The sequence below is a fragment of the Embiotoca jacksoni genome, unplaced genomic scaffold (assembly GCF_022577435.1).
Source record: "Embiotoca jacksoni isolate LCO1_2020_lvr unplaced genomic scaffold, fEmbJac1.0.p SCAF_27, whole genome shotgun sequence".
Classification (NCBI taxonomy): domain Eukaryota; kingdom Metazoa; phylum Chordata; class Actinopteri; family Embiotocidae; genus Embiotoca; species Embiotoca jacksoni.
In genome coordinates this window covers 5,407,225-5,424,802 of record NW_027185378.1, presented here as the reverse complement: position 1 = coordinate 5,424,802, position 17,578 = coordinate 5,407,225, and the positions used below count along the sequence as shown (strand labels likewise).

General features: G+C 41.4%; 1 protein-coding gene across 1 annotated transcript in view; it reads left to right on the top strand.

The window, feature by feature from the left end:
* babam2 (BRISC and BRCA1 A complex member 2) overlaps positions 1-17,578 on the top strand; it is a 78,171-nt gene that overhangs the window by 31,689 nt on the left and 28,904 nt on the right. The window lies entirely within an intron of this gene.

The following is a 17,578-nucleotide window of genomic DNA, read 5'->3' as shown; positions in this document are numbered from 1 at the left end:
TCAAATGACAATCGAGGATTTCCACCAATGCTTCGATGTCTGCCTTGAACACAAACATTAAGTTGCATTAAGTGTTTTAAATTTTCTAGAGAAATTCAGCGACACTTTTTACCTGAACCTGAACATTGCATGTACACATTAAAATATGGGAAACTGTAAGAAATCAGTTTTAATCCTCCAGAGTTGCATTTATAGTGCCATGCTTCTCGGGGTCTTATCAATCGGAGCACCTGACTACTCCTTTAAAAAACACTAACTGAACACCTCCTCCTCAGAAAGCCTGGATTAAGAGAGCTCGAGAGTGACGCAAAGCCACTTATGTGACGGCCTACACCACTGAATCACCACTGGCGACGAAGCACCTTTTCGGGTATGCCAGGACGCCATCCAATGCATGCGTCTTTGTTTTGTCCGAATTCGCACCTTTGTTTTTGTCCCTTTTTTTTTCTTCTTTTTTTTGAGCATACGGTGGCTACCACAGCTTTCCAAGAGATCAGCACCTTACCTCTCTGGTTGCCACATAATCGTCGCTCCTTTCTCAACCACTCATGAGGCTTTCGTTGTTGCGGTTTTGTGCTCGTCCCCATCTGCGTGGCAGTTGAGCTTTTTGGAGAAGTCGTGGCTGAAGATAGCCCTCTGCGTCACATGATGAGTCTTTCACAATTCCCTGCACAGACCTGGAAAACGGATCTATGGACGCACACGCACGCACGCACACGTACATTCATGAACACTAATACACATGTGACTGTCAGTATATGAACATGTAAACGTGGCTGGAACAGTATTAAGGGTCAAGACAGCACCCATCAGCAAAGATCCAGTTGAATATTACATGTGATCAGGCTGTCTTTCTGTACTGATCAGCATGTCATCTGGTGGTTCATGACCAAAGTATAAAAATGAAATGGCAATTGTGTCTGCTGCACTCAGAGTCTTTCTTCCTTATCTGTTGGTTTGACCTGCTGGTTGTGTTGTTTTTACTTGGCTGGCTGCGCCGACCGCTGCTCACAGCCTCAGTTTTCTTCATTGTGAATACAGTCTGGTATCTCGTATTAGCATTGAAAGTCGGACCAATCAGTTCATGTTTGTCCCGCCCCTACTTCACTGTGATTGGATGGCTGGTGACAGTGACGAGCACAGTGTCAATATTTTTTAATTCTCGCTGATTGGGAAAAATCCATAATAGTCAGCGTTCAGCACAATTCAAAAATATGCTGTACTCAGGAAAAAAACGCTTTTGTGTAAAAGGGTGGCAGAGTGTCGTCCGGTTTCAGTGAATGCTGATTGGTTCAAATTTACCCGAGGTCTACGCCCAGTAGGAAGGAACAACTGCAAACAGTCGTGGGTGACAAGACCCATATTCACGCTGTGAAATTGGGTCGGGTTCACACCAGGCTAGTTTATTTCCGCACACGGCAAAATCTTTGTTTTCAGTATGTTTAGTGAATCGAGTGATTTATTTTTTTCTTCCAGATTTGGCAGCTTGAAAAGACTATGGTGTCACCAATTTCGGTCATCCCATGACAAAAGGAAAAAACAACAATATAATATTACATAATGGCCACCTTCCCTCCATTACCTTTTTTTTTTTCTGAGCCTGTCTGCTACTTTGAAAGAAGGCTCGGGCCTGTGCGTGACTGTTGAGCATTTGGTGCCAAAGCAAGTGGTTGTAATTTGTGGCCGTGCCGTGCCCTTGCACGGTAAACACTGACTAAGAGCTCAGGAATCTTAAGAGCTATAAAATAATTGCAGGTTACTCCCATAATGCTTAGAGTGTGCTGCTCCTTTGCCTCAGCTCTGCCTTTTCAGTCTCATCTCTCCTTTTGTTCAGCCTCTACTGGTACTAAACCAAAAAAAAGTAGAATCCACCTCCTGTTTGCTCATTACTGTGGTCACTCAGTGAAAAGAAATGATTTTGTCCCTGATGTTTAGCAAATGTTAGTTGTTTTATTGAAGCAGTTTCTGATACTTAAAAATGAATACAAAAATTTAATTGTGTGTGAAAATTAAAGACATTCCACTCATAATTGCAGTAATTTAGGGTTTATAGAAATGGGTAGAACATTTTTATTTCCTTTATAAAGGACCACATCAATCTCCTCTTAGATAAACACGGTACAGTCGAACTCATCAGTTTTGCTTGAGAGGATTTAAACCTCTTTTTTCCAAATACTTGTGGTTAGTCTTGAAGCCAAGACCCTTTTATCCAGAGACTGTATGCTCACTGCACTATCATTGGACTCTCTTTGACATGAGCATATTGCGTATGTCGATATGTCATTTGTAATTTACATTTCTTACTTCCACTTCTGGCAATGCAAAACTAATTTTGATCTGTATTTTGAATAAACTCAGGGTAAACCGAGTCATATCAAGAGGCATTCATCATGCATTTTGAAAGCCTTGTTGCTGACTGATGGCATATCTGTATAGCACTGAGACATGGCATTTAGTAGGAAAGCAAGTTGCCCAAAAGACATTGTCAAGTAATTGCCAGTTTGGGCTTCACTAATGTAGTGTACGACTGAAATCTGAAAAGGCCAGCCAATGCTTCCATGCAGATAAACAATTATGTGGCTTTTAAACGGTGGATGTGTTATAGCTTGGTATGCTCTTGAAGATGAATTTAAATGTCAGGCATAAAAAGGTTTAAAACAGAAATATGAAGTGCAGAATGTGTTAAAACATTGTGTTTTAATTCTCAGGACATTATTTTAGCTTTTTGTAATATTTTGTCTTTGTATGATTTATCAAATAATGTATATTTCAAATAGCTTCTTTCCAATCAGTAATATTATCAAACAATTGCAAAAACTCTTTGATGACTTTGAGTCCAAATTGATGGCAGGAGAGCATTGTGTCTCCTGAGTATGCTGACACAGCAAACTGAAACTCCTCTGTTGCAAGAAGCGGAATGCAGTTGCAAAAGAGAAGGATACCGTGGGCCGGTGGGTTGTGGGTTATTAACATAAGTGTTACATCAATCCTCGCCCTGATGTCAGACTGAGGAGACATGGGACTTTTTCCATAAAGGCACATAAAAGTCTCTATAAAGGCTATGCAATGCTCATTCTTACTAGCTGGCTGTAATAGTTATTTCTATATATTTTTAAATTAATATTTTGTAATAAACTAAAAAGGATGAATGATTAATATATTAGGAATTCATTGTTAAGTGACAAAAAAAAGCATGAAATAAACTTTTTGTTTTCATATCGTTACAGTGCTATCCGAGGTGCATACCAAACGTTCTTGTGTCAGTAGGTAGGGTGCACAGTTAAAGTATTTGTCCATGTCCCTGTCTGTTTAGAAACTAAAAAAACAGATGGAGATGAGGGATTAGGAATTTCTCGTATTGTTCTAAAAAGACACAATGTGTCCTAAGAAACTTCTCTTTGCTGATTCATGTCATTTTATAAACTTTTATCCATTAGCCATGGTATGAAAGGACGCTGAGACTCAGTATAGCTAAGATGTATCTATTGAAGTCTGTAATTGTTAGAAATGAATTGAGTGACATTGCAGGAGGTCCAGAATTTGGTCCTGTTCACCAGCTCTATAGATTTAAGAATGCTGCCGTGATTACCGCCAGGTGCTTTAACATCTGGCACTCTGCAGCTTTGAGCCTTCTGAGAAAATGTCCCACAATGAGAAAGTTAAACGGAGTTTGGATGAAGCTGCTCTTGTTAATAATAACATGCTTTCATCTTACTTGTATTTCAGGCTGTCACGAAGAAAGTACAGCACAGACAGAAATTCAAAGGACACCTGTGTACTAGCGTGTAAGCAAATCATGTTTGGGGCTAACTCTCACAGATGCACAAAGAGAAATGTTTTTAGTCAGGAGTCCATGCGAGTGAGCCATCCTTGAAAAAGCACCTGTTGTAGTGAAAGCATTTGATACATACAGCTGCAAATTAACTGCTTCCTCTTCAACTACAACCGCTGTTTCCAAAAAAGTTGGGACGCTGTGTAACATTTTTTATAAAAACAGAATGTGATTATTTGCAAGTCCTGTAAACCCATGTTAAATTGAAAATAGACAATAGACAAAATATCAAATGTTGAAACAGAAATGTATTGTTTTATGAAAAATATGTGCTAATTTTGTCTTTGATGCCAGCAGCACGTTAAAAAAAATTGGGACAGGGGCGAGTTTACCACTGTTTTGCTTCACTTCTTTTTACAACACTCGGAGACCAGTTGCTGGAGTTTTGGAAGTGAAATATTCTCCCATTCTGGCCTGATATAGGATTTTAGCAGCTCAACAGTTCGGGGTTGACTTTGTAATATTTTCAAGTTTTTGTAAATGTGGGACCGGTCTGGACTGCAGGCAGTTTAGCACCCGTGATTTGCAAATCCTTGCATTCTGTTTTTATTTACATTTTACACAGCATCCCAACTTTTTGGGAAGTTTAAAAGTCAAGTTAGGGTTTAATGGATTCATCATTTGCAGCCTAAAAATGTCAGACATAGAGCTTGTATATAATTTGAAGAATAAAAGCATGATTATTATGGTGTCATCCATTTTGATCAGGCTATTGTATTGTAATTAGAAAATGAGCAAGAAACTCTCTTGATAAAACCAGGAATATAAACGTGTCTTGCATCTTAGGCGCAGGTACTGTGACTTTATAAATTGTCTTCCGGCTTCCCATAGAATTTTTAACGCTCCAGGACACGATGTTATCGTGTGAACATTCTGCGTTTAAAGGAAACATTATGAGAGGAGAGTGAAGTTCTCTGGAAGTCTCAATCACTGCTTTTAACATTGGAAAATAGTTTCTGTTAAATTCCTGTTAAAAGTCTCTAAATAAGGAGTTAATGCAGCCCCGCTCGTGTTAACATTCTATTACAGCATGCAGTAAGCCACACTGTATAATTTCATCATGCTGATGTAAAAGGCATTGTGTACAAAAGTCCTGAGGAGTGTGAGGTCATTTGAAATCACTGCACAGTATGACTCCAGCATATCGCCCGGAATAGATATGACTCTGCATGTAGACAGCTGAATATACTGTAACCTTCATCTTAATCCTAAAAATAGAAAGCCCATGGAAACCAGAAAGTACTTGATCCATGTTTCTGTAAATATCAATTTGTGGTTCGTGATGCCCACACCCTGAAGCACCCAGCGAGCCAAATGTAAATATTTGAACTTATGACATAATTATTACTGCAGGAGCACTTTGCCGCTAGCTCAACTTGTTTTTTAGTTTCTGTGAAGGTGACTAGAGAAACATCTATTCATCCATCGATTTGAATTTCTTAAGCTATTTAATGCATTAAGCCCAAAATATTGTACATCGATACTTCTTTTTAAAATATATATACACACAGTTAGAATGATAACATGAAACGAGCAGGACAGGACGCGCTATACTAAAACACAGGCGTATAACGCTTATACCATACCAACAAGAAGTGTGAAAACTGTGTGGGCATGTGGAGGCTGTTCTTGATACACATCTCCCTCCACTCTCCTGTTTTGTTGCGCTCGTCGGGGTAGGGCAGCTGCGGCAGGAAAAGCAGGCAGGACTTGAAATATTGCAGCAAGGTTACATGCATAAGCTGCTGGTTAGCAGGCTAACAGCAGCATCCCACTCCTGGAAAATTACACAGCTTTTCATAAAACTTGCAACTATATTGTGTTCGACTGCCCTGCATGCTGCACCCCTCCTGCTCCTACTCCGCTCGATTTAGACTTCCTACATGTGGAACTAGCATCATTATGTGTTCCACTTAAAAGTTGCCATGGTCCTGGTATTGCTTGCTTAAACCCTCTGAAGCTTTTGACTACTAGTGAGTAGACGGTGTTTTTTTTGTTTTTTTATGAAAAGGTGCCTTTGTTGTTTGTTTTCACACACATACAAGAACCCACAGGTACAAGTATCTCACCAAGAAATGCTGCACTAGTATAGACCAAGATAGATATATGGATAAATATGAATGCAAACATGTTTGTATTAATGAACAAAAGAAGTACGGCTCAGCCTTCAATAAAACATCTACATAGCATCCACAAATTGAAAACGTCCATACTTGAGATTTTTCCTACACCTCTGCTTTTCAGAATATCCATCATGAAGTTAAGGGGTATTGGTTGGAAATTGGAGAGGCTTAAAGTTGCAGGTCAAAGTCAAACAAAGCTGACCTTCAACCTTTAAATCTGCTAAAGCAGATCAGAGCTCACACAAAACCAAAAGCACTTTCTTAAATGTGTCTGTTCTGTATGCTGTCACAGAAGTAAAGTAGATGTTTGGTGGCCCAAATACTTGCTTAGACTGATTGAAGTGTGACAGAGCCCTGCCTTTAGGTCCAGGCGATATTGCGGAAAAAAAAAATTGTAATATTTTTTAGTGTTTTGGACAAGTCAGCCAATCAACTTTAACCACAACATCTCTGAACGTTTTGACTTCTCCTCTACGTGTCTTCTGTATATTTTGGTCGTCGTCTGCCGTTAGTCTTTATATTTGATAAAGAAAGCTCGCATGTACAAGCGTCACCAGTGAGACAGCAGCAACTTATATTACAATTGTGACTCCAGAGGATCTGTATTCACTGCTAGTGATGGTGTTGTTTGAGAAGCAGCAGAGGAAGTACATATTTTAGGTTTAATACCTTTTTTTTTTTACATTGTATTTCACCACTATATCATCCCACATTCATCTGATCTGGTGATAATTCCCAGCAAAGCTCCACTTTATTCACCCCGAGGCGACCTGTAATTAATAAGAATAGGAACTGTGCTGACTTTATATCCAAATGTCGTGTCATTAAAGTTTTCCCTGCCTGCATTCAGGAGGTGTAATATGGCCACGAGTGTAAATGTGACGAGGTCAGGAGGTTATTCAGTTGGATACAGGTGGCAGTTGCTTTATGGAGCACCGCCATCGCCTCCACTGCACTTCCATCCAGTGACCCATTACTTGCAGCATCAAACCCTGGTGCTGCATTGACAGACGGGGCTGTCAGAAAGGTCGTGCCCCAAGGTGAAGGAGTCAGGCTTTCTCCATCATTCCTTGTTGTGACACATGACTAGTGGCACCAGCGCCTCGCCGCATGATGAGGTGCTTAGCAACAGCAGAAAACGTGAGCTCCTTGACCTTTTTCTTTCTCTCTCTGTTTGCTTCCCAACAGCTCCTATCTTTTTTTCTCCTTCCTCTTTCTCTATTCTCTTATATCCACGTTCTTTTATGCAGCATTGAAAAACTAAGCGAAATATTCTTCATCAGAACTAAAAACTCATCTGAAATACCTTGGCACACTCTCTGATGATGATGACACATTTGGCCTATTAAGTCTTTCCGTATCATATCATAGCTAGGTGTGGGACCATATGTAGTGACTAATGCCGCAGAACGTCTCTGACGCTGATGAATTGATAATTGTTTGCACACGATAAACAACATATTCCTCACTGTATCTGAGTCATCTTTTGCATCATGATGTCATAGCAGACATGCAGTCAGGGAACATATTTTCTCAGTGCATCTCATCTCGGTGGTGATGATACTCGAGGCCATTTGTTTGTCATTAGTAATCAGTTTTATATTTGTGTTTTTATGCTGAAAACATACAATAAATAAAGTGAGTGTAGCATTTATTGCGCTTAAATTTAGACCATCACATGGTTGTTGTTGTTTTTGTCCGTTTTGCTTGTTAAAATACCCCTCACTCCCACCCCCTCACCACACACACACACACACACACACACACACACACACACACACACACACACACACACATACATTGCGTTGATGTTCTTTACATCCCCATGAGAACCTATAAATAGACAAAGCAAACATCTTCTAAAATCAGGGGGGAAATATCTCCTACCTTTCATCAGACACAGAACCTTGGAAGCTTCCGTCACCTCCCTTTTGCAGGGTGGAAGTGAATGTCAAAATATTGTTTAAGGAGATGAAGGAGAGCACCTCGTCATCCTCTGTGGGGGCGGGGGGGGGGGAGGGGGGTGAAGACGAGTCACCACCTTTGGAAGAGCAGTTTGAACAAACAGTCCCCTAATCATCCAGTGACCCTGATATGACTCCTCATTCACAAAGGTCATGTCCGCCTTCCGTCTCCCTCTGCGGCTCTACAGTCCACCGACCATCCCCCCAACCCCTCCATAACCACCCACACTGCGTCTCTGAGCGATGGTTCCCACCCACCTGCTCGTACCCCCAGCTGAGCATCAGTGGTTTCCAGCATGACAGTCTCAAGAGAATGCCCCCCCCCTGCACACACTTCTCCACGCCTCCCTGGAATTACTTCCATGTGGCCTACTTTCCGCCCTCGCTATCTACCAAGTTGTACACTATCTATATGTTATTTTTTCTGTAACACCTGCAGATGTTCTTCTTCGTAATCCTTTGTTCGTTTGTTTTTTTGTTTCCTTTTTCTCTCACTTCAGTCCTGATGTTAGCCAGCTTTCATTTAAAATCTCAAATCCTTGTCCTTCTCCGCGTCTTTGATGGCTTCAGGGTGAAATTGCATCCCTATATGTTGCTTGTCAGGGCTCATTTGTGAGTTTTGGCTTTCGATAAGCCCAGGCTCACCAATGACTTCAAGAAGGCTATCTCTGCCCAGGTCTACCTCCACCCTCGTTATTCCTCTATTCAATTCAATTCACTTTTATTTATATAGCGCATTAAACTCCTTACATCAGAACTTCACAGCATTATACATTACAGAGAAACCCAACAATTGCATTGTTGCTCTAAAGCAATGTACTGAAGCACAAGTGAAAGCATCACACGTAATGTCTTAAAGGAACCAAATCTGTTTTCAGATGGAGTAAAAATCAGACATCTAGTATTCCATGTATCCATTATTTTAAACAAATATATAATCCAACCTTGTTGGCAAAGCTGCTAATGTATTCTGTAATGTCACAAATCATTTGTATCACACAAGGACCATATGTGAAATATGTTGTCTTACAGCACCCATGCGGTATCATAGATTACATTAGTGTATTAACGAGAAAGCAGTGAAGATAACACTGGACCTGTCGTTGTCAGCAGTCCATATCAAACTGATGTTGCTGTCTCAAAAGCCACATTTTTTAATCGAGTAATTTGGTCTAAAATGACCAATTACAATGTGATTTTGGTGTGCACACTGTGCATCCATTATTGACCCATTATCATCAGCACAAACTGAAATGATTATCATATCTTTTGACTACTTCACAACTATATTTTACCACTCAAATGCTTGTATTGTGAAGCAGCAGTAGAAGGAAATATTGAGGTTTAGTTAATGAGCCTCAATATGGATATATTAGAGTAAAAAAAAAAAAAAATGCAGTTCCTGTATAGTATTGAGCAGTAAAACGGATGTGATGGCGTTGAAATGAATGTCAAACACAGTCGCTATGCAATGTGACAAAAGCTGTTTGGTTTTGTAGTGTTTTTGTCATGTTGGCCCACTGCTGTGTTTAGTTTGTTTCTCCAGACTTCAGACAAATTCTTTAGAAAAACAAAATTTTTTGTCATGAACCAAATGATTTGTAATTTCATGGTTATTTAGGCCCATCACCCCATTGGTCCCGTGCAAGGATGAGGGGCTGCAGTGGTTCAAGTGACCGGAATAGGCTCATTAAAAGTGCAGTGGGACAAAAACACCCTGCAACACTGTCAGTGAAGCAATATTAATGCAATTACAATTATCAGCCACAGAAAATGCCACAATAACCAAACAAGTGTGTGAAGTTGTCTGCTCGAAGGAAGTCCTCTTTTTCAGATGTGAGTTTACTGTGAGCACTGATGTTGTGTTTTTTTTTTATATTGTCTTATAAGTCCAATAAGATTGAAAAAGAAAAAAAAAATGACAGTATTCACAGAGGAGTAAAATCTCTTGTAAATTAGAAATTAAAACATGTTAAACATAATATTGTCACTATGAAATCTAAGTCAGATGGCGATCGACTGACAGATCCCTCAGTATTGTGTCACCAGTGTGAACGTACTACACACATTCATTAATCTCTTGAAACACATGCGAAGTCACATACTTGAGTCACCCGTGTGGCCTCGAGCCCCATTATCACAGACTGTACAGCGGAGGCCAGAATGTTGCAGTGGCATGTTATCAGTGACACACGATCTGCAACACTTGGCCGTGGTCACACATATGACTCGTGTTTCAGTGGCGCATCTGTTGGTCATCTGCCGTTTATTGTCGTAAAAAGCATAAAGATCTTGGCTAGTGGCCGAGTGCCTGAGAGATCAAGAGCATTCATAGAGGCCTCGTGGTCATGTAGAAGACACCTTCACGCTGAATGTGTCCTCATTCAATCTCATTTCCAAGCAGAGTCGGGGCTTTTGAAAGGAGACATCATTGGGTAATTCTGTACCCAATGACATCTGCACTTGTGACTTGATTCCAGTTGTAACAGCTTGATTTGTTTTCATCATGGGATTAGAATAATTTATTGAAAAAACATGGTGAATATCGTTAAAACTGAAGAAGCTTGTCCACATCACTCCAACTAAAGTACCGTTTGACCTTTTGCACCATTACTCTCACTAAATATATTATAACTATAACAGATATATATACAGATTGTGAGAATCCTGCCTCAGAGACTGTTCCTGCTTAACACAAATAGAGCACAGCACAATAATGTACTGTACATGTAGCAGAAGGAAGCAATACATTTTGTCAGTACTTCAAGTTAAGTCACTTCATCAACAGCATCTGTGTTACATGGGTTTTACTGACCACTGGCATGTGTGCACTTGCAATTTCACCATGGACTCGAAATTTGAGCAGAGAGCGCACATCAAATTTAGTGTCAAACCTGGAAAATCGGCAGTGCTCACCATTGAAATGCTTCAGAAAGCTTAAGGCAGTTACACAATGAGCCGGGTGAGGTGTTCTGAGTGGTGTTACAGTTTCAAGATGTGCACAACACCAATTGTCCAAGACCAAAGATGTATCGGGTCAGGAGAACGGCCGGGTGGGTTTCCTTTAACACTTTAACGCACTCAACTGTGGCGTTCTGAGAAATTTGAGGGAAAACATTCAGACGCAAATGACCTACACTGTGGCGCGATGTCCGAATTTGGCTCCCTGCGAATTCTTCCTTTACCCGAAATTTGACCAAAATGGGGGAATTGCAAATGAACCCGGAGCAGGGGTCAGACAAATGTGTGTGATGTTGATCTAGCAGCTCAAGTTGACATACTTACTCACCAAAGTTCTTTTTTTCTCCTGCTCCACACACATCTTTGTGATGCGCTGTATTCGTGCGTAACAGCAGCAGTCTCTGAACTTTTTAATCCCACCTCCTTTATGTATGTAATGGACAAGGACAATATATAAATGGAAAGTAATCCCCCCGGAATGACTGAAGCACCCATGTAAACACAGCTTAGTCCGAAGCTTAAATCTTTAGAATCCAGATTTGATCTGCTGATTAACTTGAGAATACTCTGGCAACTACTTCTGGATAGATTATCCTTTGTGGCCGCACCTATCATCCTAAAAAAACGGTTATTCTCCGCAGAGAGAGGCCCAAGGATCAACATGTTTGTATTCTTCACTTTGGAAACACGCCCCATGCCCAAAGCTTTTGTGACTGTAGCAACAGGGCAGTGTTTAGGTGTGTTTGGGTGTTATTCTCCCGACATGGTTCCAGGTGGAGCATGTGTGCTCTATAATCTCTCACCTATTGTCCTCATGCCAGAATTACACCCTGGCACGGGGTACAACTATGTGGTGACACTGAGTTGCCTGGCCAATCATCTACCCGACTGCAACTGCATGAACCGTTGTTGGGGAGGAGGGTTTGAGAAAAGGCCCAGGAGAGGACAGATATGTCAGAAGAGGGACGCTGGGTCCTCTCGGACATGCGTGCCACTTGGGTTGCAGTGGTGCGCTTTGCTCTTGCATGCTCTGTATTTTTGAGGTGGAGGGAGAAGGATCATCATTGCCCCTGGAGTGCACCACAGCTCCACTCATCCCCTCTCCCCTCGAACAGCAGCAGCACGTCGTTAGGACCAATATCCTCAGCTCTTTTTCTCAATCAGAGCATTTCATGTCATACAATGAGACATTTTGGCAGCTACCACCTTGACCCTCTGTTTCTCTCCCTCGGGGGCGATGGTGTAAGTCTCTGTCAAACCTATGAAATGGCTGACACAAACACATGACATTCATTCACTGTATTCTGCTGAAGGACTTGTTCAAAATGGTATGCAGCTAAATGCTTTTTGTTTCTGCTGCGTTGATAGCTCTTGACATTGAACATAGATAATAACGTTTCTGCTACATTGTAAGGATTGTTAACATTTCACAAAAAGGGACATTGAAAATTATTTGTCAAAGAATGACCTTTTGAAATTACACTTTACTCTGACAGTTTCTTTTAATTTGGAGCCACTATTTGAGTTTGGACTTTATAACAACGAGATCTCATGCAAAGTTCTACAAAACCTAAAAAATACAAATTCTCATACTTGGCTGTAGTAGGATACACTCTTACTTTGGTTGTAAAATAAGTAGATATGCTATCCCACCTACTACTCTGGGAATTCAATAATACCTCAGTTTAAATAGTTAGCGAGACTGGACCTTCTCACTACGTAGAAACCGCCCTACAGAACGGTGGGCATGCAATGGCACCCAGATTAGTTTGAACTCTTCACTCTCCCCAGTTTTTGTCAGAATACAAGCTCACTTAAGCACAACTCGTATTGCTTTATTTTTAATTGTAATGAAAGACATTAAACACAAAAATCTCACAATAAACACAATAAAGCGTGTTAAAAATAACTGGGTCTGATATGTGTCCGAAACAGACCAGATAAACTGGAAGAAAAAAAGCTAAACCCAGAAGAGACTTTGGTGAAATAAGCATCACGTAGCAGCTTTTGTTTTTACAATTCAAGCTGCTTTATAGATGTACGTTTGCAGGTACATCTCTCCTACTTTTTGTACAGTTCAGCTGTGCTCAGCATTCACGTGGCATATTTGTTCTGGCAACAAAATAATAAAAGAGGAGCTGGCAGAGATCTTCAGGGATAAAAAAATTTGAGTGCAGGAAAAGAAAAAACATTCAAAACTAACAAGGCTACTGTAACGTGATGGTAACACGTGGAAACTTCGGTTCAGATACGAACACATACACGTGGCACTGAGAGTTGCATTCAGTATTTTTTATTATTATTACATTAGCATTTAGACTGCTAGAAGAATGTGACCGTGTGTGTCCTCCGAATGTGCTCTGAGCAGGTCTGATCTCATGGTGTATATTTAGTTGACCACTTGTGATGCTGTCAGAGCGGATGTTCATGCCAGGTGTGTTTAGAGCCTATGCTGTTACGGAATGGCACAATAGCTTAACCAGTTTTCCTCATCCTATAAGTGAATGTTGCATTTCCATTGCCTGAAATTTGTTTTCAAATTAATAAAATGCGACTGTTTATTTTAAAATAAATGCACACAAAAGACCGTCCCCCAGTGTTTGAAGCTAGTGTTGATTATTTTCCGAAGAGGCTGATCCTTCTTTCAATCATCACAAAGAGAAGCAATGGGGTACCTTCAAACCTCCTACCTCTGCTGCCTTAAAGCCACTGACCAGTACTTCTTACAGTTTTCAGGATTTTCTCGGTGCATCCAAGAATGCTTCCCAGTTACGAGCTGTGCCGGGATATGAAGCACTGTGTCCAGCATATGTAAAGGGCCACTCAAAGCTGCTCGCCTAGAAGCTGGACACGTCCTCACACAACAACCTTGCTGTCAGTCAAGCCGCCCATTTACGTTGGGCATGACATTTAAAGTTGGGCGAAGAAGGCGGACAAAGTGCCCTTACCTCCTCCGTACAAGCCCTGCAGTGGAGCCCCTGTGTAGCGTTCGCGGATGAGTGTGCTCGTGTGTTATGACTTTGGCCAGACTTGGTCTGGCATAAGGACAGCTGTCACATTTCCAAACTGTCACATGCGACACAGAGGAGATGCCAGAGGCCGGGGCATCAGGAAGCACAAGGACGGACACAAGGAAAAGTGTCTGCGCAAGTGTGTGTGCGTGTGTGTGTGTGTGTGTGTGTGTGTGTGTGTGTGTGTGTGTGTGTGTATGTATGTGTCTGAAAGAGTAAGGAGGATGGAAGACATGGGGTGGTGGCCACATGAAAGAGTTTGACTTGGAGGCACCTTCTAACCTTGATGTCCGCACACTCGTACGTCCTCTTTGCCCGCTTTCTTAAAACCAGTCCTGGAGCGCTTGAGTCACATTCTCTGGGGGCATGTAGTAAATACTGCCTCAACGTCCAACTACCACCGCTGCAGGAAGTCCTCGCTGTCTTGCAGTCCTCTTGACTGAGGCCATTTCAGTGCACATTACTTAGTGATGAAGAATCTCTTCATTAAGGCCCTGCCTGTGGCCTGTGGAGAAAAGGCTTTTTTTAATGTTCCTTTTTGAGTAACGCTTTACATAAGCGAGCAGCAGTTGCCCTCAAGTGTGTTTGGTTAAAATGGAAAAACATTAATGGCCATTTGGGGGCTTTTATTTTATTACAGAGGAAAATGCTCTTCCGTTTTAATTTAAGTAATGGTTTCGAGGCAAGCAGGTTAAAAGGTCAGCTTTTACTCTCAATGGGATATCTTTTCATAAGCTTCATGCGAAGATCTGCAATATTTTGAGAGAAAAAAAAGCATGGAAGTTTCCAAATACCTCTGAATTACCACCGCACTGCAAAGACAGACCCCCCCCCCCCCCCCCTCGCGCGCCACCGCCCCAACAGTACACAGGATTCTGTAAGCAAAACCAGCTGTCAAGTAAATCATTTATACTGCCCCTCTACACTTTAATTTACTTTAAACATCCCTCTTAAGAAAGTTGTGTCATGAAGTTTGAGCAGTGCAAGAGCTTCAGAGACAAACATCTTTGTTTTCATTCTCAGTTCTCATGACAATGCTGCAATCTTTTCTATTTTCGAATGCTTTTTTTGTACGTTTGTTTGTCGATCATCATGGGTTTAAGCGCTTCAAGCAACAGGTCGTGGAGCTTTAGTGATTATTAATAATGTTAAAATGATGTTTTATTGAACTGTCATTCTTCCTTTGATGTTAATGACGATCAGGGAGATGCGTTGCCTCGTCTGACTGTAGCAGCTCAGAGGGTCGCAAATGGCTTAGATGCTGTTTGCATCCGCTAACTGTGTACAGAATGAATAAATCCCTTGCATTTGCAGTGTAATTGTCACAGCAGTGTGTTGCCGCAGCCCAGTGTGACGGCAAAGCGTATAACAAACCCTTTAGTCCACGACCGTGTCAGCGTCATGTTTTGCTTCGCCTCAGCGTGAATAGTAAACGCTCTGATGAAGGAGGTCTTTATGGCTTTATGTTCACGTGAAGAGAAACAAGGAAGAACCTTGCCTTGTTATTTATTTATTTTTTCTATACTCACATACTAAACATTTTGTCAGCCACAATTGGTCGGTCAGTTAGTCAGTTGGTTCGTCCGTCCGTCTCAGGAAAGAATTGCTATGAAATCTTGTACATACTTTAATGCTCCCCAAAGGATGTCGTGTCGTGACACTGGTGATTGACATTTCTCTAACTCCATAATGACGTTGACGTTACAGCCTTTGAATCAAATGTCTAGACAATATTGAATATTAACTACAGCGATCACTTCGTTGACATTTCTTCCTGCGTTTTTATGTTACAACTTTTTATTTTTACCTACAAAACAAATGACATTTCCAGCTGCCTCAGCTGCGCTATGTGTTTATTTCTAATTAGCAGATAGGATGCTAATCAACGAAGATGGTAAATATGGTTAGACATCATTAACATCATTATTTTAGGACGCTGACATTAACATTCATGTCAAAGCACTGCCCGACCTAAAAACAGTCTCAGAGCTGCTAGCATGACTCTATACTGCATACTGCACTGTCTTGTTTAAATGATATCTAATATATAGGAATAGATTGTCAGTGATCCGACTTGGCTAAAAGTGTTTGAGGCACTTGTGCTGCTCCTCGGTTTATACACAAAAGTAAGGATGTCAAATAAGCATGTAAAAGTTTGATGTATATTTGTACTTAACTAAACAAGACAAAACAACTATTTTTATCTGTGCAGTTCAGCTTTCTTGCACAGCACATTAATTTGGAATGGCATTAACTAAAAGTTAAAGGGTCTGCCTTTAGTTTTTGTTTGTTTGTTTCACTGATGCCATATGACTTGTGACAGCTCTTCGCTGTCTTCTGCGACAAGATGAGTCTGAATCATTCCACAAAAAAGGCTCTCCCTTCAACAGCGCCGTTGGTCTGACCGAATCGGAGGATGGTCCACTGCAGCCCATGCCCAGCTGTCCCATGCTCCTCTTCTAGCCCTCTCACCTTCCTGTTGCTTCCCATCCATCTGTTTACTCTCTCCCAGTCTAAAGGAAGCATCCATTAAATCACCTTTAAAGATGAGAACGGGACTTGACAGCTACAAACTGGAGCAAAACAATCTTTTCCCAAACCCCGTGCTCACCCCGGCCCCGCATCGCCATGCCTGTTCCTATCTGTCCCATATCGTCAGCGGCAGAGGCCGCGAGCGCTGCTGTGAGACAGAGAGCAGTCCTTGTTTACTGATGCACACTATATTGATGTGAGCTGATTCCATCAGGCAACACTTTTAGATGCCACACACCCTGTTGTCTTTGCCTCCCTTCTACTTCTTCTGTCTTTACCCCCTAATGTATCTGCTGTGACAAGGCTGACTGCGTGACAGCCAGCAGAGCTTCAGCCATTGTTGTGACTAATATCTGCATGTGTTACACTATAAGTGTACTGTAGATTCAAGAACTGCTTTGTTAACGACCCTTTTATTTGCACTCCAAGCCTCCTTTGCCACTGACATTTGTCACACACTGCGGGGCTGCAACTCATTTTTTATTGATTTTATTGATTTTGATTAATTCATTTGTTTTTCCTTTAATTAAACACAATGGTCAAAACCATTAGATTACATTCAGAAACATTAATTCCGCCCCACTTGGCGAGAAAATGTTCAGCGAGGGAATTTATTTTTCCGCCCACGCAGGCCTCTTTCTTTCAAACCAATGGTCACTTTGGTTTTGATATCAGCTGACCAAAGCGTGCGTAATTAGTTAATAAGCACGATCACGTTGGCGGCTGCTTCGCTGCAAAACTGGTTCCACTGTGCCTCTGTCCATCATGTGTGGTGGTTAGATTTCCTCTCACCACGGCGGGCAGCGATTATAACAAATGGATGAGTTCAAACCATCTGTAAGACATTTGATTAACGCTGCCGAGCCTCTGTCGGGAGAGAGAGTCCTGAATGGTACTTGATGTGGAATTGCGCTAATGACAGCGCCTGGGAAGTAGCAATGCTCTAGGAAAAACATCACAGAATGAGAAATTAGAACCTCAGAGAGACAGATGAGGTTTTTAGCGAGCAGCTCCGGGTGGCCTCTGCATCCATCTCACACATGATTTGATTGGTGCTCCCAGTCATCAGCTTAGCCTCATGGTGCAGCTGTTGAAGCTAATGTGGCATGAAACAAAACAGATGTTTCTTCTGGTGTCTTTCCCCCTCGCTCTTCT